Consider the following 14300-nt stretch of genomic DNA (forward strand, 5'->3'; position numbering starts at 1 on the left):
ACCATGATAAGGCTCGAACTTCTATCGTTCAATGCTGGCAAAAAGGAACAGAGAGGGTTGCTTATCTTCCGTTCTCGATGGCGTACCGCGTGCAATGTATTATCCTCGTTATATTGTACAACCCTGTGGAGTTAACCCTCCTTGCTTTCTCTTCCTTCTTTTTTTATTGGTTGTATGATAACAAGAAAGCTTTTGTGTTCAACAGTTTGATCAGGACGATGGTAGTCTGATTTTATATCTGGGGGTGAAACCTTAATTTTGACGCTATTAATATTACAAATGATTTAGAAACAAAATAATATAGTTTCTAACTATTAAATATTATAGTATATAATTAAGAAATATGTTGGGGGCTATCAGCTTGGATAGTACAACCGGGCAGGGAGTAATTTCATAAACACAAATAAGCCAAGAAAAAGAATAAATTTTTTAGTTGAAGCTTTTTTATTCGAACGTAGCGTTAAAAAATGTTATTTTTCTTGATAAGAGTTAGAAGATATAATCCCTTCAAATAAAAATAATACCTATAATATTTTCCTTTTATGACAAATAATTTGCCGTTGATTTTATTAAAAAATTCCAATCCGTTCTCGAGATATTTCGATAAAATTTTTTTCGGCGCAATCTTTGATAATTTTTTTCAATCCCTAAATGAATTAATTATTTTTGCTCATTAAATTACCCCTTGCCCAGTTGTACTACACAATCTGAAACACCTTGTATATGGGATCCTCTCCCTTATATCATCATTTTCCCTGACCATTTCCAGGGAGGAATAGGAGCCCTGGAAAGGGAAAACCTACAATGCTTAGTACTGTACACTGAAAACTAAATATTATTCGTTAAATGTTTTATTTTACCCGCATCCTCATTGGTAGGGCAGATTATTATGTGTGTTATTGTTGTTATGTTTTTTCCTATTAAGAGTAATATTTTAATTACAATTGCCACCATGAAATTCTGTATACCAATAATTGTTTGCTCCACTCTACTACACTTAAATACCAATATGTCTCGTATGGGTGAACATTGTGGGTCAACGAAACGATTATACCTCTTTATTACCGCGTTTCGTGTTATCGAACTCGTTCGTTCGTCGTCGCTGAAGGATGCTTGTAATAATCAGGATCTCTCTGTTCAAAGTGCACGCGAGAACGACTCGTTATGGCGCACTTGACTCACACGAGTAATTATTCTTTCCTGGTAGCAACATGCTTGTAACTTTGACCGTGTCGTAAATTTTACTCGTGTAATTGTAATTGTATGTACGTAACCATGGTATTACCCGGCCGTGTCTCGTCTTTTATCCTAATTAAGCAGAACCTCGGCAGAGATGTCGCAGGGAAAAAAGCTGCACCAGCTTAATTAATCGAGAGACACGCGAACGACTACCGTACAGAAGCCTGCAAACACTTCTGAATACAGTCGAGCGCGTTCACATATGGATTTCCATTGAATCGTATAAGGAACACAGTCAGTCTGTTCGTTATCGTCGCACCGAGGGATTGTTGGATGAGTCTCGTCGTCATTATAGAGACTTGTTTCAGTTATAGAAGCTAGAGAGTAGGAATATGGAATATGCATTTTGTTCTTTGTGAAAATATACATTTCTTCCAATACATATTAAAATTTTAACTGTTAATTTTTAGAGGTGTACAGATATATTCGAAAATTTGAATCGAGTTCCGGCGGGACACCAATAGTTTGTTCATTACATAAATTTGTTTCGGTACTTGTAATTTCGGAACCTCGATATCAATTCGAGACCTGAAACTCAATTATAGCCGACTTATACACGATAATATTTGAAAATTCCTTAAACTTAAAAATTTGAGGAAAATCTTACAAATTCATTCCCCTAATATAGCGTCGACTTTCGAAATGACGGGTACCCAAATAAATTTATGTGTTGGACAAACTTTTAGAGTTCCGTCTTACCCAATCCGGCCAGAAACTCGGATACCCGGCGCACCTTTATTAATTTTCAAATTACAAAATTTCAATTTCCTGTTTTACATTAATAATATTTTGCTATTCCTTTTTTCAAATATCAAATTATCAGTCTCGGAAAATTGAAATTGCACGTGTCTTCGAATAGTATCAAATATCATAGACTTATCAGCATATGACAAACAGTAATAGATTCTCTTTTGCGAAAGATCTCCTCCTCGAAGGTAAATTTTTCAAAGACTCGCTGCTTCTCCGTCGAGCTGTTAATCCGTTTAGAGTACATTTACATTGAACTTTGTTCGAAGCAAATCTATTTACGACCCACCGTCGTAGCTACGGTAATTGCAGTGCTTGACGACGACCAACTTGCACGTGAAAAAATCGACGAGAAAACAGAAAGAAGGGTTGAAAAGAGGGGATTAAAAGAAAAGGGAGTTTTTTTATCGCGTGCAACGTACTATACGAGAGATTACCAGGGAATACTTTATTTTTGAACGCAAGAACATGCACGCTGTTCATGGAATTACCAAAGCAACTGATTTTATCATTTTCCTCGGTGGTTCGTTGAAAAGCCACCTTTTACACGGGGATTATGGAAATATCTGCAATGTTAACCCGTACTGTTTCATCCCCGTAAGGAATTAACTCGCGTACAACGCATCAATTCCAAAAGAATCCCAGTTGCATTCAATTTTCCATTTGTCGTCGAACGTAATGTAATTCGTATTCCAACCGGGTAAAACTACATCTACATATGCGATATTTTTGCTTTATCATTGTTACGTGGCTCGTTGCTAACCCCTGCAACGTTCATTTGTCCTCTCGTTCATCAACGACTTCGTACTTTTTCAAATCCGAATCAGTCGATAATGCGTGACAGTTTTGCCGCTATCAATCACGCATCTATCCCTGTCTATCCATTGTTTTCGTTTTCTTTCCGCAGCATGGTTTTCCAAGGATTCGTTCGAACTTGATGATTGGCGTTTCTATTACTACAGGAAGAACAATCGGGATAGGGTAAATTAAAAAGGAACACTCGGACGTTGATGATATTTACTACACGTTGTTCATTACCACCGTCTAAGAAATTTATGAGATTTTTTAATAAAAATATCTAGAATTTTTTAGATAAGGTACGTGCAAAGGAAGTTTCTTTAAGAATTTATCGCGTTTTTTTTTCTTGCAATAAATAATCAGAATTTATATTTTCTCAGCCCGGTAATTCATGAAAAGCAATAGCATCATTTGTTTAAATTTACGTCCTCGCCTACGTTACGTCTTGTGTCAGGATTAATCCGAAGCTAACAGAATTAACTTCAACTTGAATTGTTATCCTTTAGCTAAAGTGCAAGACAGGGATTAAAGTTGCGTAATAGTTTAAGAAAATAGACGTTATTTTCCGTTAGACCGAGTAAATTCTCTACGTACAGAAGTTTTGGAATAATATATATTCCCAAATCTCCACGTGGGAACGTGGGGCATCATCATTTTCCCTGGAGATGCTTGATTTAACCACGAATCTGTAATGTAAATGAATTATTATTTTAGACTCAAATATAATTTAAAAATCATTTTTAGAAACAGATAAATACGACCACGAATTTTTTTACTAAATTCACACCCTTATTAACATTTCCATTAAATTGTGTTATTTTCCCTGGAATTCTATTATAATTGTACGTTACAATTATAATTTTGAATACTTTCTACGATCCTCTTTTGTTAACTGCAGCAGTTCTCCTCTGTTCCACGCTTTGATCAAATAATACGTTTATACAAAAGCGAATTTCACTGTCGTCACGAAGTTAATCATCCGTGAACCTGTATTAATAAACACATTGAACGGAGCAGAATATATAATGACCAAAGCTCAATTAATTTCTTCTACGTCTTCTTAGGTCGGAATTATCGTGTTTTACGAATTTTTAGGTATTGTTAAGGTATTGTAGCCATTTTGGTACGTTCGAACAAAAGACGAGTTTCATCATTAGTCGAATTGTATCGATATTTCACGAACTGCCCATGATTTCTAAAGTTTCCGTTTCCAAGCTAGAGTTGCTTCTCAGGAAGCTTTCTATAAACCACAAGACGTCTATTGAACGTTTTCACAAATGTCTCGGTATCTATTCCTTTGCGTCGATACCCTGCAAAGATATTACACACGAGAAATCCGATTACAATATTCTTACGGATGAAACACGTTGGAAACACCTTTGCGATACGGATTTATGATTCCATTGAATTTAAACTTTCCTCGTGGCAAATAGTGGGTGGTCAGATCGTTACGATCATTTTGAAGTTATCACTTATTCGAAGTTGGAACAAGAACAATAAATGGAACTTTCATGAATTATTTCAAATGTACACTGTTGCTCCAAAGTTTGGAACATTATAATTTCAGAAGTCATAGTGTCTTAAATAAATAAACGTTTTATTCAAAGTATTATTCCTCTATAGTAATGAAACTGTAGAGGAAGGGGTTGATAATATGACCCCTATGTCTGATATTTCTTCCGAAAATCTGATTTTCATAATAATTTAAACTACCTTCAATTTTTGAGGAAAGTATACATAAACTAATAAAGTTATCTGTGATGGAAGATGAAAGTAAAAGAAGAACGACTTTATTGAAAGAGTGAAGATAACATGGTTCCCTAACGGAATTCATACAAAGTCATTCTTTAAAATTTTCAAAATTTAGAAATTTCAACATTTCTGAGGGATCTAGCACATCCCAAAAGATGACCCAATTTACGCCAATGATCAAATCCTCTCCACCTTTATGGCACACAGATAATACCGCAATTTTTTTGTCCATCTGTCGGTCATTTTATAACGTCTACAAAAATTTACCACTTCGAACCAATGACGTCGTATCTTTTCATCCCTTTTCTGCTCTCTTCGCGGTATGTATGATGTATAAGAAAGCTGACGGCTTACCAAATACTTATATACTTTTTTTCTGCTCCTATAAAAACAGAGATGCTCTAAGTGATCTCAGAGATCCATAATTTCATGAAAATTCCTCACTGGGCACCGAGTTAACGGATCGTTCCTTTTTTGCTGAAAAATCCAAAGCTTAAAGATCCTTTCAAGCGTTTTTACCTCGAAGCAAATGCATTATGTTCTACATCTCGATAATAATTTTATCTTAATTTGGTTGAAGCATAGTCACTACCAAGCCACCATTTTTCCATTTTTTGAAATTATTGAAAAAGGGTACGATACATTGAAGATAATACGTTTTTGTTTAAACTAACACAAACAGCTTTTATTTTCTATGTACATACCAGTGACTTTTATTTGGTGGGTGCAAGCTAACAACATTCTGCTGAACATGGAGTTGGATAATGTTGTAACCATAATTTTATAATTTCAATGAGTGAGGAAAATATGAAAATAAAATTAAAATTTTCTATAAAAATCCATTTGTCTTTGCGAAATATCGACGGGCGAAAAAGAAATATTAGAATCAGCCAAGTTTTTTTCGACTTCCTTCGATACGTATCCCTTTAAGTTTGATACAGAACTCAGGAGATAGTTTCAACTAACATCAGTAGCATCATCTTCAATCTAAACCGGATTATCATCAACATATGTATCTCCGAGTTTTCACATTGGCGTTTCAAGGGCAGCTATCAATTTACAGAGTAACGAGGGTCGAATTAAATTGAAGACTACTGCTGTTCGTGGACCGTCGTCTTGACCCCGGACGTTATCGTCCAACTCAATTTAGGGAGTTGATGTAGTCAAGTGAAACTATTCCGGCACAAATGTTAACCCGATTAGTTCCTCCGATGTGCATTAAGGTATGAATACCGAGAAACAAACAGTAACAGTCTAGCTATTGCTGCTTGATTCTCCTGATATCCCGATGGGTTTCTTGATGTCTCTTACTCTCACCAGAAATGGCTAAACTTGGTTTTAGAGTACCATTTCCTTTTTTTAAACTTGTTTTGCATTATCTGATAGTACATTAAAAATATCTTCTATAAAGGATCCTCTTATCATGGACACCCTGTATGTTATGAGAAACACGATCGGTACACAAGTTATTAGAGTTTCGTTGTACGATTCTAGTGAAAATGGAAACAGTTGAAATCGCGACGGGTACGGGAACATCGAAGAAGAAAATTGCAATTTGCCACTGTTTGGTCCGCGAGTTTCTGAAACGATGCGCGTGTAAATTACAGTTACACTTTCTCTTCGTGAGAGTGGGCAAAATAAAAGCAGCTGGCGGTAAAACACATTGCAAGCGGAATATACCTACGCTGAAAAATGATATCATTTGATATTACTCAGCATTAAGAAGAAAAAAAAACACATTGACACAATTTCTAAACTCACGCAATAAATTGTCACTTAACGTCATGTATAAATAATATTTTTCAATTTAAACAAAAATGAATCGTCTAAGTTTAATTGAAACATTGTTGGATACTTTCAAGAATAACAAATCGCGAAATAAGGTGTTTGAAAGTGGAAAATGTTTACGATGTCGTTAACAATTTTCTTTCGTTTCGCGAAATTAATTTTGTTGAGAAAGCTTGGTCAATAAATTTCACGGTTAAAGACACGATATCGAGAACCTATAATCTGCGAAACGAAAGTAATCAATTTGCACGGTTCGTGCGAACGATTCGCTGAAACGAAATTTTTTATCGTTACACTTTTACATCATCTGCTTTTGATGAAGGTAATTACAATTACCTGGCTGTTAGGGAGGCGTTAATGAAACCTGAGCCACAACTTAAATCGGTTATTCGATCTCGCCGTTTAACTCGAACGATCAATTCAGAATCACATTTTGATTTTTTTCTAAATAAAGTTTAATAATTCTAAATTTCATTGGTATTAAATTGCAACAAGAACTGTATTTTGTTGTTCCATGATTTTACATTTCATTTCACTGATCACAAATAATTTAATAAATAATATAAGCACATCACTAAATAATAGATATATTAAGTATATTAATTAATTCGATGCCTCGCAGTACTTTTGCTCGTTAGTTCGTTAAATTATTCTATTATACCGTAATTGTACTGATTACTTCATCCTGTAATTTTCTACCATTTACATTATTCTGTTTGAAGTCCTACACATGCTAATTTCGTGATTAGAATCTTCTATAATCAGCATAATGTTTCCGTAATGTCGTCTACCTTTTTTCAGAATTTCAGGGAAAAATCATCCAATCTAGGAATCCAAGAGTACACAAAGAGTACACTGCTTGTTTCAAACAAAATTTTTAGTAAATCCAACAAACTAAACCTGTTTTAGGAACTTTCGTTAAGTGACCGGTATTTCCCCATTCTCCCCTGCTATCATCGTTTAACTTTTCTCAGGAATACTCTAACGAATATAGCTCACTACTTCCCCAAAAAATAGATAAAAACCAAAAGAAAAGGAACAAATTGGATGTCAGAAAACTCCATTCTTAGGTATAGGTTATCCCGTTCTAATCTTTTCTCGTTACCTTTGTGTCCTGTATTCACTTGTACCGTACGCGTGGTTAAGGAACACGCCCTATATAAAGTAACGTTCTATTTCTCTTCTGACTCGAGGTGTGGATTGAGGTGTTGGCCGAAGAAGCCGGTAAAAAAGTCACGACGAGGGAGAAAAACGGAAACCAAGAGGAAGGAATTCTATAGAATAGAGGAAGTTGGTGAAAAGGGCAGTCGTGTAATCTTCTTGGGTAGAACGTTACCTTTGCAAGTGTACGTGTTCTTTAGGACACTCACGGTTGCCACTCACCGCAGCTTCAATGTAAAAAGACTGGCTTTACAATGTATATAGAATGTCGTTTGCACCCTCGCGGAAGCTTACTAAATTCCTTCTTTCTTCGTCGTATTTAGCTGAACGCGCCTTAACGTCAGCCCAGGGCAACGCAGCGGGCCGATGTAATATAAGAAAAATCGTTGAGAGAAAAGCGTTCGAACAGATTGAATTTCTGATCGCGACAGAAACAACATTTGGAATTTTGTTATACGCTTTTTCGCGTGTTAGCATATCGAGTAAATTTCGGCACCGATTTGTTCAGCGTCCCGTAGAGATAGGTCGAAATTGCTTTTCACGCGAACGCTTCCAAACTATACAAGGTCCTCGGGTTTGTTCACACAAACTTAACATTTATTTAGGCTAAACTGCGTTTCTGATAGTATTCGATAAACAGAAGGAAATACAGTTACTCAGAAAAATTGGAGGGAACAAACAGAAACGTGGATATTTCGGTGTAATAATGCAATATTATATTTGCTTGTGTAGTTTAGATAATAATTATTAAAAGAGTTTTGAAATAATATTAACTTACACCAAAGAGAATTTTTTGATATATCGTGTAGTAACCAAAGGGTCAATGGTCTATTCTCGAAAGTCTGTATAAGAGTCACTTGTGAATCGCCTTTAGGCTGACGATTTGTTTCGTCTAGACTCTAGACCGAAAACGATCCTCTTCGATGGTATTTGATCACTTGACCCCGATTCGAATCGTACTGGATTCGTTGGCTGGCTCAGCAAAAGGAACGTTTACGTATGGCAGGTGTTCTCGGTTCGATGGCTCTTCGCTGTTGCAAGAATAACACGAGCATCAATTTAGTGATGACCATTGTGTGACGAGATAGTACCGATGTATTCGTCCATTCTGGTGCTTCGACAGTTAATTGGATAATATCGAATGATGCGAGACTCGCTGTCAGGAATCTCGCACCATTTCGCCACTCGCCATGTCGAACAATGCGAACAATGTCGGTTTGTCACTGACCTTCGAACCATTTCGAAGCTCGTGCGCGATTCTGTTAATGTCCGTCGTTATGCAATTTGGTATTTCGGTATTGGCTACACACAGTCTGTTTAAAACAAACGCGGACACCAAAACTTCCTTATGAAACCTGACTACCTGAAACTTTTTCCAAGAAGTGGAAAGGAGGACCTTTACGAATCGCTACAACTGAATTTATAATATCCTTTCGATTTTCGTTGTTTATAGCACAACGTCACGTTTTTTTTTTCAAAGGTCATTTTTGAGGATGAAATTTTTGTTTGGATAAAAATTTCTAGAGGTGTACGGGAGGCCGAAGATATCGGATTGGGTCGGATCGTAATTGTTCGCGCCTAGTCGGGTCGAGTCCTATTCGAGTATCGGGTACCCGAAATTCTTGGCCTCTCGCACATATATACTTTTGAGAAGCCGACCCGAGAATAGGGTACCCGGAATTTTGAAGCAGATGGCGGCCTAGTAGATTTCTATAAGAAACATATGGTAAAGCTTCATGTTTAGGTTTTCTTTTTCTAAAGGATTTTGTGTGACGCGTAGCCGACAAAAAATTATACTAACTTTAAGTGTTAAATAACTAATTAACACAGTTAATTATTTGACTAATCTGTCTTTCTTTTTCTTACATTAATTACGAGAAACGGACGAGTTGTTGAATGTGCAAAAAATGTTAGCTAAGTTTTTCGTGCTGCGGCTGCCGTGGAAAACTCATACGCAAAATATTCTTTCGTACGACAGCGCCTGTCAATTGTAAAATTCTTCAAACGAACAGTAAAATTTGAAAACTCGTAAAGTTTGCACTCGTGCCAACGAAGAAGATGAACGCAACGATTCAGATTTATCCTCGTAATCTTTGTCCTTTAAGGTTTTCAACTTCAAAATAATGTTTAACGATTTTGACTGTACACAAAAATGAAATAATATGCGTTCAATCGTAGAGACAAAATTTTACCTTTAATGACATTTTACTCTCGTCGAGCGATCCAGTCTCGTTGCATTTTTCCTATAACGCGATTACCATGATAAATTTAGTCCGCAGACCGGCCTGAATTTTCACAGATACTTCGACAACAAGTTTTCGATCGATCGTGATGCTTTCACATGCGGTTACATCCACTTCCTTTATAAGCATATATTGTCGAAGACGAACGGCGCGGTTTCCCGAGCGTGAAAGGAAAATACGCGCAGTTCGGCGACGTTGGTCTCCTGGCGCCATTCAGGAATACATAGGAACATTTCACGTTGCGAAATGTGCATTTCAACCGTGAATGAAACTTTAGTCTGAACATTTGAACGCCCTTAGGATAGTTATTTTATCTCGTTGGGCGATCACTTGCCCTGGGCGATTATATCTTAATCTTCGAACGGCAACCGATTGACCTAGGCTCGGCTGTTCAACAGTTAAAGGAACGTGTTACCTTGTCAGCTTCAAAAAATTGAATTTCTTTTCGGTTTTATACGTGTAGAATAGTGTAGTGAAAGGGTTTTTTGAAATTAAGCATAGATGGTGAAGTCAGTAGATCTCCGAAATTGTTGAAATTCACTTGAAATTGCTGTACATTATTCTTCATAAAATAATCTACAATATACTTTACCGTGTTTTGAGTATCTTAATTTGTTGACCTTTTATAAATATGATATTCGAAGCATACGCTACATTGAAAATAATACATTTTTGTTTAAACTGCGTTTAAATTGTGTTGTAAAACTTAATCATTTCGTAATCTTGGAAAACAGAAAAGAGTATGAAAAGAAGGTTCAGATGTTGACTTAACGTTTTCTGTAAAGATCTATTTATGTTTACAAAACATTTATAGGTGAAAAAAAATATTAGAGTCAGTTAAGTTTTTTCGATTTCCATACCTACTCCTAACCCTTTCGTTACTACTGGCGCCTACGAGTGAAGCCTTTAGGAATCGAATTAATTTCATTAATCACAAAATATCATCGCTTTTCAGTATTTAACAGTAATCCTTTAAATGATTTTGGAATAATTATGTCGTTTAAAACTTTCGAACATTAACCACTGTTTTCTTTTCTGATGACATCGAGGAAAGTTGGTATGCCAAGAACAACGTGAAAAGCTTGAAAAATTGGTTCGAGCTGGTTTAACTGGCGACGAGAGACCGGAGGTCCGATTGACCAGTAAAACGAACATCTCGACGAGCAACGACTAAACTTGGAAACGAATTCTACGTGCGCCGCATTGTTCGTGTCGCATTGGGATTTGTTCCTTTACGATTCTCTCAAAGCGGTTACCTCTGTTTCGTCTTTTTTCGAGTGTGCTCGAAAGCGTATCCTGAAGTAGATCCGTGAACCGTGGATCGTTTTAGCATCGAGCAAAATTCTCGTCGTCTGGTGTGCTTGAAACGCTTCAAACAGAATATTTATTCGGGATACCTTCGTTTCTGAAAAAAAGTCGAAAAATTGAGATTTCGGGTCGAAACGATTTCGGCACTATACTTTTGATTCTCTCAGTAGTTGCATAGCAAGTGTCGTCAATTTTTTCAAATTTTTCATTCCGGTACGTCAAACTGGCTTAAGGGCACTTTTCACCATCTTATTATTCTGTACCCTTTCGAGAATTCCGAGATGACCAAAATAATTCCCAACCCGATCCGAAATTTTCGAATTCCCGAATATCTATACTTTCGAGAACCCCAGTTAACCACGTCCGACCCGAATAATCTAAACCCGACCGGGGACCCGAAATTCTGGAACTCTCGCAAGACTCTAATATTTACATTCTGTACAATAAATAATTTTATAAGGTTCGTAAAATCATATTTCGTAGAATGTTTCAATTTCAAGGCATTTTATAATTGATTACGTATTAACCATCATACTGACCGAGATACTTTTAGTGATCGTTTTCATGTAACGATCTAATCGACCTAGTTTCATCTAATTTGAAAGAGAACTGGTTCTCCAGGCAATCCATAAGATTCGACTTTTCATAGCTCTACGTGGTTATTGAATTGATTCGAACGGTCACTGTGAAACGCTTCGTATAGAGTTCTTGTGTGAAGGACAATTATCTTCTGGGTTATTTCACACTTGGAAACGATGATCCTTTGTTAATCAGAAAATTAGTTTCCACCGAGATGCTCCTATTTAATCGAATATGAAAGCCTGAAAGAATACACTTAGTATGTTGAAATTGAATGGAAGCATGAAAATTCCTTTTATCGGTCCTTCAGTGAAGCACTTTCAGTTATTTCTTTCTTGCACTCATCTCATAGAGATGTACTCGGAAAAAATGCATTTCCAAACGTAAGACAGAGCCTTGAATAACCTTTATAAAAACCCTTATTCTCCTTTCTGGTTAATTCATATTGAATTTTGTAAAAGTTGAAAAGTTGTGTTTTCCTTACCTTCTTAAATTTCCTTATCTTTACATAAGTGGAGGGAGATTGCAAGTTGTTTAAATATCATAAAAGGGGGTCGCGAGTCCAAAAATGTTGGGAAACACTGGTCTAAAGAGTAGCTGTTTATTAGAAGTCGCGTGAATCAGGAATATAACATTCGTGCAGATTCTTTAGAGAAAAGGAAAAAAATAAACAAATTAATTAAAGGGGCCCCTAATAAGGTCGCACGAAGAACGACTAATTATATTATAAAATTTGTCGCGTTTCACTTGCATTAAGAGTGAATTAGATGTTCCAACAATGGTCATATCCTACAATTCATCAGTTCTGAACGATTTGAATAAAAGCCAACCGTGGAAAATTATGCTGTCAGGATCGTCGGTGATAAATCATTGATTTATCGCAATAATCCGTTCCAAACATCTTCCATTCAGATCATGTCAATGCATCAAAAGAGAATGCATAATTCATGCTCCAAGAGCAGTTTAGTGATCGTACGATTCAAGGAAAATCAACACGCCTCAGCTTTATCGCTTGTTTTCTCACTTCTTTCTTTTTCATTTATTCTTGTTTACGGTAGCCTTTCATTCATTTTTAGGTGAAGATCTTCTATCAAAGAAATTCCTAAATCACTTCCGGCAGTTTTGTGATTAGATTCTACTTCCAAATGACACCAATGACTAATTGATCGGAAACTAATTGGTTTGTACGCATGACGCAACGATGGTTTCATCTTTTATCAAAGGACGCCTGTCATTCCTACAAATTCCCTTTGAGAACTTCCACGGCAGACGTTAATTAAAAAGAATTGAATCTGCTAAAGGTAGTATTTAAACCCTCAAAGACAAAAGATACTGTGACTTTGCTCGAATTCAATACTGCAAACAAAATAGCACAATAAGAAAACACAGAATATCTTGGAATAATTATAATTATTGGCCTACATAGTATATAGTAGTCAAAAGTTTCAAATGTATTTAGTCAAGATTCAATTGTACTTGAAAAAATTCTTATGTTTCTCAAAGTACTTATAAAGGGTTTGAACTTATCTCCTATAGATTCGAGGCTGTTTTTTAATTTCAGAATTACAAAATTACAAATTTTCACAATTTCAAAGTTACAAAATTTCGAACTTTCTAAATTCCAGAATTTCAGAACTCCAAAATTCGAGATCCTAAAAACTTCAATTTCCAAAATTCTATAATTTCAAAATCTCTAAGGAACCTAGCTCATCCTAAAAACAGATCCAAGTAAATCCAATATGCTTTTTATAGACTTAGACATGTTTAGACTGTTTGATGATCAATGTGGAAAAAAAATGTATTTAAAAAAAAAGTATCTCAGAAGAACTTTAATGACGCCACGTGATAGAGTAAGTTTCTTTTCTACAAGGGGCATCAAGAAAGGCTATAAATCATGTTTTGTATTCAGTAGAGAAGCGAAATAATTTAGCAAAACACGCAACGCGGATTAACGACCAGCAGGTATAATGTTTTAGGTAATTACATTGTGCTAGATATTATTAATTATCTTCATATTAATAAGAATTATTACAACAGGAAAAACTTAAATGTGCATACAAGAGGATACACAGCATCGTTTTCTCAGTTGCTTATTAATTTAATAAATTAAAACATTTCTTTTTTCCAAGATGGATTTTTTTATGAGATTACTTAAGAGTATTTCAACATTAAACGAAACTATCCACTTTAATGATAATTATCTGAGCGGTAATTCCTTAGAATAAATCCATTCGCTCACCGCGTCAAGATCTTTAAAAAATAAATTTCACGCTGGTTACGAGATAATTATAAATTAATGACGTTATATGAAGAAATATTATCAAAAGTCAACGAATTTCTCGATGATGTTCTTTACGTAAGACTTTCACGAGCACATATTTCAAGAAATTTACAAGACCACTGTATGTAGCTTGTAATTACGATACAATATTACGTAACTTGAATACATTCATGATCAAATCAGGTTTGCATAAGGTAAATGGCCAGACAGGGGAAACAAGAACTTTCAAAATTTTATTTTTGACAATATTAACATAGAAAGTAATTTAGAAACAAAATAATATAATTTTGAATTATTGAATATTACAAAATTTAGTATATAACTAAAAAGTACGAATAACAAAGTAAATACTAATTCAAATTTTCGTCATTCTCTTCGGGGATGCCTAAGGGGAAGGGTGGAAA

At 35.5% G+C, this 14300-nt stretch overlaps 1 protein-coding gene across 11 annotated transcripts in view; it reads left to right on the forward strand.

Annotated features, from left to right (window-relative positions):
• Positions 1-14300, forward strand: part of LOC114879736 (calcium/calmodulin-dependent 3',5'-cyclic nucleotide phosphodiesterase 1-like) — a 152133-nt gene that overhangs the window by 72358 nt on the left and 65475 nt on the right. The window lies entirely within an intron of this gene.

The sequence above is a fragment of the Osmia bicornis genome, chromosome 4 (assembly GCF_907164935.1).
Source record: "Osmia bicornis bicornis chromosome 4, iOsmBic2.1, whole genome shotgun sequence".
Classification (NCBI taxonomy): Eukaryota; Metazoa; Arthropoda; class Insecta; order Hymenoptera; family Megachilidae; genus Osmia; species Osmia bicornis.